Source organism: Heptranchias perlo, chromosome 7 (assembly GCF_035084215.1).
Source record: "Heptranchias perlo isolate sHepPer1 chromosome 7, sHepPer1.hap1, whole genome shotgun sequence".
Lineage (NCBI taxonomy): Eukaryota > Metazoa > Chordata > Chondrichthyes > Hexanchiformes > Hexanchidae > Heptranchias > Heptranchias perlo.
In genome coordinates, this window is record NC_090331.1 from 69,056,319 (window position 1) to 69,068,853 (window position 12,535).

Consider the following 12,535-nt stretch of genomic DNA (forward strand, 5'->3'; position numbering starts at 1 on the left):
CCAATGGAACCAATTCATATTTAGTAGACTCACTGGTTACAACTAAGCTCACTTGATTGGTTCCTTCTGTCTCTTAAGGCTTTGGTAGAAGTACATGAAAGTACTTGTACATGTGACTTTACCAGGCAAATTAGGCCAAACGAAACTTGTATGCATTATAACAGATGTTGCTGATGTTCAGTTAAATGGCAGGAGACTTTGTGTCTTGTTGCATTACTGTCATATGCTCTGCATATTATTGAAGTCTTAAAAACGTATTCCTAGTCAATAATTACAAGGGTTGCAGTATATTCTGGTTTAACTACCCTTATTCGATACTTCATAAACAACGCAGAGGGTTTTTATTAACGCCCTCTCCCAACTTCCTGTACATAACTTAGTAGTAATCATTAGTGTGTGGTTGAGTAAAATCTAAGGTTTGATTGGCTGGCCAACAGCCGTTAATTCCTTGTAAAGACACATAAATTGAAGGACAAATTCTACAATCTGAAACATTCACATGAAAGAGTAGAACAGAAAAGTAACATTCTTAAAGCAAAACTCACAACTAACATGCAGAACAAAGATTTCATTTAATTTACAAAGGCTCGTAGCTCTCAAGTGCTACACATTTCATAGAATGCTCCGCATTCCTGGCAGGAATTTCACTTTGCCCCTTGCCCCTCTCCCCAAGTAGACGTTGCGACTGAATGTCTCACAGAATCTTCGTCAGATTGCATGATGCGCTGACGACGGTCAGCCAATCAGAACATAATAATCTTTTTAAATCATGCCGCCATAAAGATAGGCAGCTGGCTGCCGACTGCAAGTCTCACTTTTCCCTCGGGTTCAGAGCAGGAGCAGACAGAAACTAAAAGACCTTGGTTAAGTTAAGTGAAACTTTGAAAGTTTTCCATCCATATTTAACACAAAGGTCTCCGCAGCAGTGATTAAATGCAGCATGTGGTATATGATACACAACAGGAAGGTGTCAGTTTTGACCGTTGTTCTGTGCTGAGTTTGCTGATTTTAGCTGGCTGCCAGTATAATTAGAGCCACTACAATTAGCCTCGGTGTCTCCAGCCAAGGGAAATCAAAAAATGTATCCAAGGGTCCCACACCTGATCGTCATCCAGTGACTCTTGCTGAAAAGTGCATATGTATAGATGTTGGCTGAGAACTGCATTGGGCTCAACTATAATAACCACCTCATTGTGGCTTAATAGGGAGTCATAAATATAAGATAGTCACTAATAAATCCTATAAGGAATTCAGGAGAAACTTCTTTACTCAGAGAGTGGTTAGAATATGGACCTCACTACCACATGGAGTGGTTGAGGCGAATAGCATAGATGCATTTAAGGGGAAGCTGGATGTGTGCACGAGGGAGAAAGGAATAATGGAAGGATATGTTGATAGGGTGAGATGAATTAAGGTGGGAGAAGGCTCGTGTGGAGCATAAACACCGGCCTAGACCTGTTGGGCTGAATGGCCTATTTTTGTGCTCTAAAATTCTATGTAATAGCCTCCAACACCAAATATCTTTGTGATTATATGAAAAACGATTAATTGCTGGAGCTATGGAGGGCTGCTGGTACATATTGAACTGTACCCCAATCTTCAGCAGAAGAGGAGAAAAGTTAGCAAAAGAAATTTGAACGGTTTGGAATTAATCTGTGTCGGAATTAAATAAAAAAGAAAAGAAATCAAAACACTGAGGACAGGCATTATTCCCCGCTAGTTTTAATTTAGAGAATCACCAGACGTCTGCATCTGTTCCTTGCAATCTGCAGACACAATTTTTTTCCCCATTAATTTAGATTTTGGACATTATGGGAAAGTCCCTTGCTTTGCCTTAATGTCTCACCAAGATGACCTAGTCAAGATCAGGAACTTAACAAGAAATCATAGTGGTGACCTAGGGTTGCCAACCATCCAGCATTGTTCTGGAGTCTCCAGGAATATTAATCTCCCTAACAGTTGTGCAAGCAACAATGGGAGAAAAATCAAAGAGGCATTAAAAAAAAATCTGTGCTTTTTTCCATTTTCTTTGAACACTTTTGTATCATAGTTATAAAAAATATTGGAGGTGGGGAGAAAAGGTCCTTTTCTCCAACCAGATAATGAAGAGTCTGTTTCCTTTCCAATTGTAAGGACTTGCACAACACCTGGTTATAGTCCAACAGTTTTATTTTAAATCACAAGCTTTCGGAGCTTTCTTCCTTCGTCACTCACCTGACGAAGGAGGAAAGCTCCGAAAGCTTGTGATTTAAAATAAAACTGTTGGACTATAACCTGGTGTTGTGCAAGTCCTTACATTTGTCCACCCCAGTCCATCACCGGCATCTCCGCATCCTTTCCAATTGGGCATGGAACGGCAGCGCACCGCGAGGATGGATGTACCTGGCGACCAGTGGCAGTGTTAATTGTATCATGTGATTTATATCAATTAGTGTTAATTGTATTCAGGTGGTGTGTGTCAATTGGGGCCTCTCTTGTTTCCTTTTTATATGAGAGCTGATCTAGGGTGTGGTGTGTGTATAAGGGAAATCTCTCTGAATAAAGACTTGGAAGCAACTGAAGACTAGGCTCTAGTATTCTATCCTTCACCACCTGGCTATCCAATTTTATAACAGGCGGGAGCGTGGGGGTGGGACAGTTGGAAGCGGGAGTCATGTGACCAAACTTCCCAGAATACCTCCAACCAGAGTTAGCAACCTTAGGATGAACCCATGTCCCGGCAGTTTGTGGTGTAATTTTTCGTGCGCCATTGTCCTACCACACTGGTTTCCACGTCATTCCCAACAACATACCAGCTGTTGGTGAACCTTGCAATTTCCATGATAATCTTATCCATCTCCTAGCCCCAGCTAACAAAGAATGCACTAGCCAATGAATATTAAAAACAATTGGTACATTCCAAGAGACCAAAGAAACAAAATATTGGTTCTTCTGGTATTGTGTAACTAGTAATTTTTCTTATTATTTCGATTATATCTTACCAGTTTGGAGCATGACCAAAATATCTGAAAATAAGTTCTGTTTAACTTATCCACAGATTTAAGTATAGTGGAGGACAGTTCCCGCTTGCTGACATGTCAACTAAATAGTACACGTCGTACCTTAAATTACTCCTTCGACCATCTCAGAATTGTAGCAAATAAGTACATATGCTGTCGTTGGTGAATCAGATCTTATTTCAATACCCAATTAACTTCTGTTTTTCCTTTCGCAAATAAGCCTGGAACATTTCAGTTGGGTCCGCGTGTGGAAAAACATCTTCAATAAAATGAAAACTTCCGGTATGGCAATAAGCACATTTGTTTATTTAAAACCATTTTATCAACCTCTTGTCATGCAGAACGTAATATTTCATTTTGTTCAGAGGCAAATAGCGTAGGTTTTATCCCGATTCATAAAGCTTTAGTTAATTAATTTTTGTTCTTGAATATTTCTGCAATTTGTCCTTGCTGATGTGGATCACAAGTTGTGAAATCACTCCTTCATTCTCTCTTTGTGGCCATTTAAGGCAATCATGCCTTTTATTTGCATCTATCATTGACCTCTCTGCTTGGTTTAATTTACATGTGTTTTTGATGAGATGAGCAATTCATACAGTCTCCTAGGACAACTTCAGAAAAATGCCTGTTGTAATAGTGAAACAAAAGCAAAATGCTGCGGATACTGGAAATCTGAAATAAAAAGACAAAATGCTGAAAACATTCAGCAGGACAGGCAGCATGTGTGGAGAAAGAAACAGAGTTAACGTTTCAGGTTGATGACCTTTCATCAGAACTGGAAGACGTTAGAGATGAACAGCTTTTAAGCAAGTATAGAGCCAGGGAAAAGGGGACAGGAAAAGAACAAAAGGGAAAGATCTGTGATAGGGTGGAGAGCAGGGGTGGTTAGATGATAAAAGTGATGATGGTGCAAGGCAAAAGGAGGTGATAATGAGACAAGTTTAGAAATAAAAGATGGGTCCAGAGGAGGTGTAAATGATTGCAGCACAGTGGCAGAGGTGGAGGAAAGCATGGAAAATCTGGCAAAGAGGAGAAGGCTCCCGTGGCCTGAGAATGTAGCAGAAGAAAGGTAGGTAGACCCCAGGGGAGTGGACCACCCCACCGGCCATGTACTATTGGGGGAACCCCACCCAAAACACCTGCCCACACCTCCTCCACTCCCAGTCTGAAGTTGTTCTCCATCCCACTCCCACTCTGACTTCTCGGTCCTTGGCCTCCTACACTGTTCCATTGAAGCTCAATGCAAGTTCATCTTTCTACTGGGCACTTTACAACCTTCCGACTTTAGCATTGAGTTTAACAACTTTAGACCATTTTCTCTTGGACAGCACGTGTTAGTAATGGGGGGATGTCTGCACCAGAGCCACCCGTGAGTGGAGGAGGTGTGGGCTGGTGCTTGGAGAGAGGAAAACAACAGAATGTGGGAAACGTAAGCACAGTTAAGAAAGCTATAAAAGAGGAGTAGATGAGAGTTGGGGCAGAGAAGCACAGGAAAGCTGAAGTGGCCTAATGCAGAGAAGTGACCAAGATGTACAGCAGAGGTATGGAATAACCAAATGAGTGCAGGAGTGAGATTGGAGACAACAGGAGGAACCAGGGAGACTGAGACATCAAAGCTGAGCATAAGAACCAAAGTGCTAGCTAGCTAGGAACCACTGGGAATTCCGGGAACAGTTGCAGGATAGTGAAAGCCTAGGACCAAGACAAAGAGTGGGCCAAGCTCCTGTTGGAGCTGAACTGAGGCGTCAGCAGTGGCTGAAAGTGTAAAAGATCATATGTAAGTGCACAACAATGGGCAAGGATGAGAGACCAAAACTGGCATGACTTTAGCCAGAAAGAGTTCTTCAGGTGCAGGAGTCACAGCAGGGAAGAAAACCTTGCATGCTGGAGAGCTTGAGCTTTGAGTGTGGCAGAGGCATAGAGAAGCTAGATTCTGTGGTAAGAGCAGCCTAGCTGAGCCGAGAGAGGGCAGGAGTTCTAGGAACAGCCCGGGGAAGGGGGAGGGGGGGAGAGTTTTATGATCATAGCAGACAGGGAGAGAGCCTTAAGAACAGCCTGAGAGAGGGAGAAAGCCCTAACGCACCCTGGTGAGAGGGAGCGAGGTCTATGATCAGAACAAGAAAGCCCTGAGTGAAGCTCAGAGAGGGAGAGAGCCCTGAGAGCATCTGGAAAAAGATCAATCCATGAGAACAGTCCTGTGAGTGGCCTTGAAAGAAGCTTAGTGCAGAAGTGAATCCTGAGAACAGGCTGGGCAATATGTATCAGGGCAGAAAAATGGCAGATGAAATTTAATATAGACAAAAGTAAAGTGTGGCATGTAAAAAGAAAAAAATTAGCGACACGTGTGCTCCACAAATGGTGTTGAAATAGCTAAGGAAGAAGCCAAAGAAACCTAGTAATCTTCGTAAAGTTGACACTGGACATGTCTAACCAAACCACAGTAGCAACCAACAAACCCAATAGAATGTTAAACTATTTAGCCAAAACAGTTGAATATGTTCGGGGAGGTCAGATCTGGTCAGATCACACCTTGAGAACTACGTCCAGCTCTGGTCGCTGAGACACAAGGGAGACATTCAGGAGTTGGAAGCAGTGCAGAGAAGACCCACAAGGCTGATTCCTAGTGTCTCGGGTCTGAGTTATGAGGAAAACTGGAAAGACTTTGGCTTTTTTAGCATGGAAAGGAGATGTTGAGGAGGTGATCTTATAGAGGTATATAAGGTAGTGAAAGGAATGGAAATGATAAGCCCAAAATATTACTTTCAAGTTAAATAGCGAGTAGGATTAGGAGACATATATTCAAACCAATAAAAGATAAATTTAGGACTGATCAGTGAATTCTTCTTCACATAAAGAGTGGTCAATGTATAGAATGCATTTCCATGGCAAGTTCCCTGGAATCTGTTAAACAATTGGATGGTGAAGTGGAGAAATCACAGGGTCTTTCTAGGAACTTTTAAGTTTACCTGAGAGGGCCTCAGCTTAACGCCTCGTCCAAAAGATAGCAGCTAAGACAGTGCAGCACTCTCTCAGTACTGCACTGGAGTGGTAGCCTGGAGTGGGACTTGAACCCACAGTTTTCTAACTCAGAGGCAAAAATGTTACCACTGCACCAAGGCTGACACCTTAGAGGGTTTAATATCCCAGAGATGGAGAACAGTTTTCAAGTGAAAGACTCAGAGCAAGATTGAAGATGCCATTTTGAGCAGCTGTGTCAGGCTCATTCACGTTTAAGGAAGACCCTGACAACTGAACCAGTCTCTACATCATCGGGTGGTAGGGACAGTCAATGTACTTGAAATCTGTAGATATGAAAGTGGCTAGTACAGGCCTGGAACTTAGGAACTAGAGCGTACAGAACTAGAGGGAACAAAATGCAAGGATATATGGTATCCTGTTTTTTTTTTATTCGTTCATGGGATGTGGGCGTCGCTGGTGAGGCCAGCATTTATTGCCCATCCCTAATTGCCCATGAGAAGGTGGTGGTGAGCCGCCTTCTTGAACCACTGCAGTCCGTGTGGTGAAGGTTCTCCCACAGTGCTGTTAGGTAGGGAGTTCCAGGATTTTGACCCAGCGACGATGAAGGAACAGCGATATATTTCCAAGTCGGGATGGTGTGTGACTTGGAGGGGAACGTGCAGGTAGTGTTGTTCCCATGTGCCTGCTGCCCTTGTCCTTCTACGTGGTAGAGGTCATGGGTTTGGGAGGTGCTGTTGAAGAAGCCTTGGCGAGTTGCTGCAGTGCATCCTGTGGATGGTACACACTGCAGCCACAGTGCGCCGGTGGTGAAGGGAGTGAATGTTTAGGGTGGTGGATGGGGTGCCAATCAAGCGGGCTGCTTTGTCCTGGATGGTGTCGAGCTTCTTGAGTGTTGTTGGAACTGCACTCATCCAGGCAAGTGGAGAGTATTCCATCACACTCCTGACTTGTGCCTTGTAGATGGTGGAAAGGCTTTGGGGAGTCAGGAGGTGAGTCACTCGCCACAGAATACCCAGCCTCTGACCTGCTCTTGTAGTCACAGTATTTATATGGCTGGTCCAGTTCAGTTTCTGGTCAATGGTGACCCCCAGGATGTTGATGGTGGGGGATTCGGCGATCGTAATGCCGTTGAATGTCAAGGGGAGGTGGTTAGACTCTCTCTTGTTGGAGATGGTCATTGCCTGGTACTTGTCTGACGCGACTGTTACTCGCCACTTATCAGCCCAACCCTGGATGTTGTCCAGGTCTTGCTGCATGCGGGCTTGGACTGCTTCATTATCTGAGGGGTTGCAAATGCAACTGAACACTATCCTGTGAAGTAAATTATACTGTAGTAAGCAGAGAGCTCAACCCGTAACTGTAACTTGGAATAAAGTAAGCAAGTCCCATTTCCAGACTGTCTATAAATAAAGCTATTGTTCTTTAACTTCACAACTACATAAGTGTTTAAGGATAATAAGGAACATGTAAGTGTGCCATCATGATGACCTGTCAAACAGGTTACAGTATGTGGCTGCCAGGTGGGAACAGCATCATTATTGTAATGCCTTCCACAGTCAAATAGCCTGCTGGCACATACTGTCAAGACTCACAAATGAATAAAGGTCATGATACCAGAGGATAACTGGCACCCATGGAGGCATACTCAACAAGGGAGGCAACGACTACACAAGAGGAGAGGAGAACATTTTAAGAAATGGGAAAATACATTTTTTGTTGGAAGATTTAAATGTGATTGTGAGATGATGTGAAATAGCCGATCGCTGTGTCTTATCTCACACAAAATAAAATCCTTTGCTGTATTCTGTTGTCAGATGTCCAGTTTTAAAACAGTTTGTGGTTTCTCACCAGCTGTGGTGCTGAGTCAAACATTACCCATATATTTTATCCGGTTTGGAAATTACAATGTGGTTTACTTTCTCACCAGTTGTGGTGTTGAGTCCAACATTATACATGTATTTTATCTGGAAGCGTGACCTTTCCCCAGAGCAAGCGGCCATTGAGAAGTGATGGTGTACTGATTTTCTTTTAGTTTAAAGAACTGCTGACCTGTCTGTTCTCATCAGTAAGGAATACACGAACAAATGAACATATTTGCTGTTAAACTCGTATTGTCTCATTGGTGAGCAACCATCTTGGATAGTCAGAGAAAAAATAGAGGGCTAGATTTACTGTCCCTGTATGGTCAATGGGTGGAAAATCTATATTCCTGCCTAGCCACTAGACTCTGACTTGTCTGCCTGAAAGCTCTCATAAACTAAATTATATTTTCAGCCCTTAGCGGACTTCACATTTATTCTCTCAACGGCCCGGATTTTCCTCTGAGTGGCGAATGAGTGGCGCCCGCTGCTCATTCGACTTGCCCTTACCCATAAACTTTTCTTGGTATTTTTTCAAGACAAGTTCCTCTCATCAGGTGCTGAATCCAAAACGGCGCCCTCTACAGTGCGCCTGGGACCTATGTGAACAGGGCAAGCAACTGTCTATCCCCTTAATCATTCAGATTAAAGCATCTGATGAGCAGCACAGAGTTTGAACCAGGAAGTGTCAGTTAGAATCGTGAATTCATTGTCAAATCGGGTACAGATTAAATAAATAGAAAGGGTAAGAGATAACGGGTCGGATTTTGCTCTGAGCGGCGAACGAACGGCACCCGCTGTTGGTTAGACTTGCATTTGCCAATAGACTTTTCATGGGCTTTTGCAAAGCAAGTTCGTCTCATGGGGTCTCAATCCAACATGGTACCCTCCCCCGGGCATCTGGGACCTGTGTGAACGGGACAAGCAGCTGTGTATCCCCTTAATCAATCAGATTGAAGCATGTTCAGAGACTGAATCAGGAAGTGTAAGTTAGAATTGCGAATTCAATGTCAAATCAGGTACAGAAAGTGAAATAAAGTGAGGGAAAGAAGTATTGAATTAAGAGACAAAGATAAAAGAGACAAAAAGAAAAAGTAAAAAAAATAAAAATTTTAAATGTTTTTTAAATGTCCAAAAACAATTAAAATCTGAAGGAATGAGACTCCACACATGTAATAGTTAATTTTCAGTGCCAGAGAGGTTGTTTGGCAGTAACTAAGACTTACCATGCCATTAGAAAGGGTACTTAGACTTAAATAACTTGACGTACCTTTTTTTGGTGAGATTACCTTGTATCCATCAGGGCAGTGCAGGAACTTCATGCTGTTCCATTCATCTGAGCGATAAGCCAGCTGGAGAAATCTCCTTCCCGTGAAGCTGGAGGAACAGGGCATCTGGTATAGCAACTTCTGGATTTCCACATTTAACTGCGCACGTACGGTCACCGGAAGTTGCTGTACCAGACGCACTGAAGTAACGGTGATCACTATTAGGCTCACCATTATTTTCAGACAAAATCTGGCCATTATTTTCTCTCCTTTTAACCCTAGTTGCCCTTGTTGTGCTCTGATTCCAGGCTGAGGTTGAAGGCAGGTACAAATCTTGCAGGCCTCAATCAATTCTGCCCAATAGCTGGTCACTCGGAGCCATGCAAGAATAGCTTGGAATGCGTTGTTTTCTGACCTCTTCCGTCTCCGTGTGTGGTACAGTTTGCATCATATCCATCAGGCAGGCCAGTGATCGGGCAGTGGCCAATATCTTACAGCTTGAATTTAGTTCAATCAGCATGTTTCATTGGGATGACAAAGGTAATGAAATTCCTCCTGGCAATTTACTGGAAAAAGTGGCTGTCAGTATAAAATGGGAAATTATGCCAGATCTCTCTAAAATTATTGACAGGAAGAATCTTAATCCCGTAGATAATTTTTTCCATAGATGAATGACGGGAAAGAAAATTATTTGACCAAAATTTGGACCCACAGAAAGTATATGAGGATAATTTTTAACATTCAAAGCATCTTTTGATTCTGCCATTGGAAGGATTAAGGATTTTTAGGAGTTAGCACTGTGCTAACATTTGAAAAACAGAATAATAAATACTATTTTGGAACAGAAAAAAAGCACTGATATATTTTCAAAGATGGCACACCAGTGCATGATATAATTAAAATTGCTTATTAAAGAAAGAAAAAAAACTTGCATTTATGTAGTGCTTTTCATGACCTCAGGACGTCCCAAAGTATTTTACCGACAATTAAATACTTTTGAAGTGTAGTCAGTGTTGTCATATAGGAAATACAGCAGCCAATTTGTGTGCAGCAAAGTTGTACGAACAGCAATGAGATGCAAAACCAGATTATCTCTTAGTTGTGTTGGCCAAGGCATCAGGAGAACTCTCCTGCTTTTCTTCAAATAGTACCACGGGATCTTTCACGTCCACCAGAGAAGGCATACAGGGCCTTAGTTTAATGTCTCCCCTCTAATAGTCAGCACTCCCTCGGTACTGCACTGAATTGTCAGCATGGATTATATGCTCAAGTCTCTGGAGTGGGGCTTGAAACTACAAGCTGCTGGCTCAGGGGATAGAATACTACCAATGAGCCAAGGCCGACACTTTGTTAATTTGCTTGTGTTATTGTGATGCTTTCTGCCCCTCAAATATTTTCCTATCCTGTCTTGAAGGTGCTGACTCATGCCGGAGTCCAGATCCTTGGACACCAGGTACCTTTCAGGATCTAAATGGCCATTCTTCATGTGTAAGTCTAAACATTCAAACCTGAATTTTCCTTTTCATATCATCTGATTTTCCAGTGGGTGGGTAGTCATTGCACTGGATCTCTGTCCAATTTACTGTCCCCATTTCTGGCTGATAATGGAAACTTTAAAATGGGCAGGCATGCTTAAATAAGGCGGTAATAATGTCATAGCATCATACATCCCGTTTTCCATCATTAATGCTGAAGAGACATCATGCCCATAAAAAAATGGGCACAGTGTTACTTGGTGGTAAGGTAAAGACACAAGTAGATTAAAAGGTGCCATCTGGTATTACAGAAGGATTCAAAGAAAGTTTACTTCTCAGCCAATTTGGATTATTATTTTTTGCTGCTGACAGTCGCTTCATAAGAACATAAGAACATAAGAAATTGGAGCAGGAGTAGGCCAATCGGCCCCTCGAGCCTGCTCCGCCATTCAATAAGATCATGGCTGATCTGATCCCAACCACAAATCTAAAGAACACAAGAAGTCGGAGCAGGACCCGGCCAGATAGCCCCTGGGCCCTCTCCGCCACCCACAGGGCATTGACCGATCCGAACTCAGCTTCATGTCCAATTTCCTGCCCGCTCCCCATAACCCCTAATTCCCTTTACTTCTAGGAAACTGTCTATTTCTGTTTTAAATTTATCTAATGATGTAGCTTCCACAGCTTCCTGGGGCAGCAAATTCCACAGACCTACCACCCTCTGAGTGAAGAAGTTTCTCCTCATCTCAGTTTTGAAAGAGCAGCCCCTTATTCTAAGATTATGCCCCCTAGTTCTAGTTTCACCCATCTTTGGGAACATCCTTACTGCATCCACCCGATCAAGACCCTTCACAATCTTATATGTTTCAATAAGATCGCCTCTCATTCTTCTGAACTCCAATGAGTAGAGTCCCAATCTACTCAACCTCTCCTCATATGTCCGCCCCCTCATCCCCGGGATTAACCATTTACTGTTGTGCCTTCTGCTGTGGGACTCCCAAACTCCCCTTCAATTCTAAAGATATCCATTGGGTTTCCCAAGTTGGGCCTGAGGCAGGCTTCACAGGTAACCTGGCCCTTCCTCCTTTCTGCACATGTGCAGGTATCTGAACAGCTCATGGGAAGGCATGCGTGTGCTGCTGATCTGAGAGGCAACAGGATCATTTGAGCATATTGCTGCCATGCCACTGGTACTGGGCACCGGCTCTGCAGGGCCACTGATTTGCAGGAATGCAGACCTAATGGTATCATTCAGATACTTGTCTGTATCGCAGTGACAATCACTTGGGCAGCTAGCTCCCATACAGCTCTCAAGCCTCTGTGACAATAGTCTGAGCATGCATGGCAGAAACTAAGAATGCCATGCATGCTCAGTTTGGGGGCCCTTTGCTGCAGATTGGCCTGCAGGTGCTACATGTTCCATGGTGGTCAGAGGTTCTGCAAGGCCATCCATCACGGTGCCTACTTTTAAAAGAAGGGTGAAAAGCTTGACGCTCTGCAGGTATCCTTCTTTTAAAAGCAGGACTCATGTGATCTGTGTGCCCAGTCTTTTCAGCTGAGGGACACCATATCTTGACTCTTCAGTCAGCAACATGTTCCTCCTGATTTTCCTCCTGCTCACTCATTCTTTGTGCATTACCCTGTGCTGCAATGTCATGCATCCAAGATCGATATTTCTCGATTAGTGTTTGGAAGGGAGAGGGTGATTGACAGCACACATGATGAAATGATGGCAGGGCCAGAAGCAGAGGGGACTGTTACTATACCTTCCTCCTTTGCTTCTTCTTGTTGTGTCACATCCAAAGGAGGAGAAGAAGAGAATGGGTTGTCGAGGAGCAGTGTTTACGTGCGTCTTTCAGTAGAAGATGTGATATGAGGGGTTTATGATCTAAATTACTGACTAGTATGTGGGATACAACTGCTTGAGGAAGAAAGAAAGAAATATGGCACCTACC

General features: G+C 43.2%; 1 long non-coding RNA gene across 1 annotated transcript in view; it reads right to left on the minus strand.

The window, feature by feature from the left end:
• LOC137323339 (uncharacterized) overlaps window positions 1–9,236 on the minus strand; it is a 57,841-nt gene extending 48,605 nt beyond the window's left edge. The window contains exon 1 of the long non-coding RNA XR_010963357.1: window positions 9,108–9,236. This is a non-coding gene — a long non-coding RNA (uncharacterized lncRNA). The remainder of the gene's footprint in view (window positions 1–9,107) is intronic.
• Between the last annotated feature and the right edge of the window lie 3,299 nt (window positions 9,237–12,535).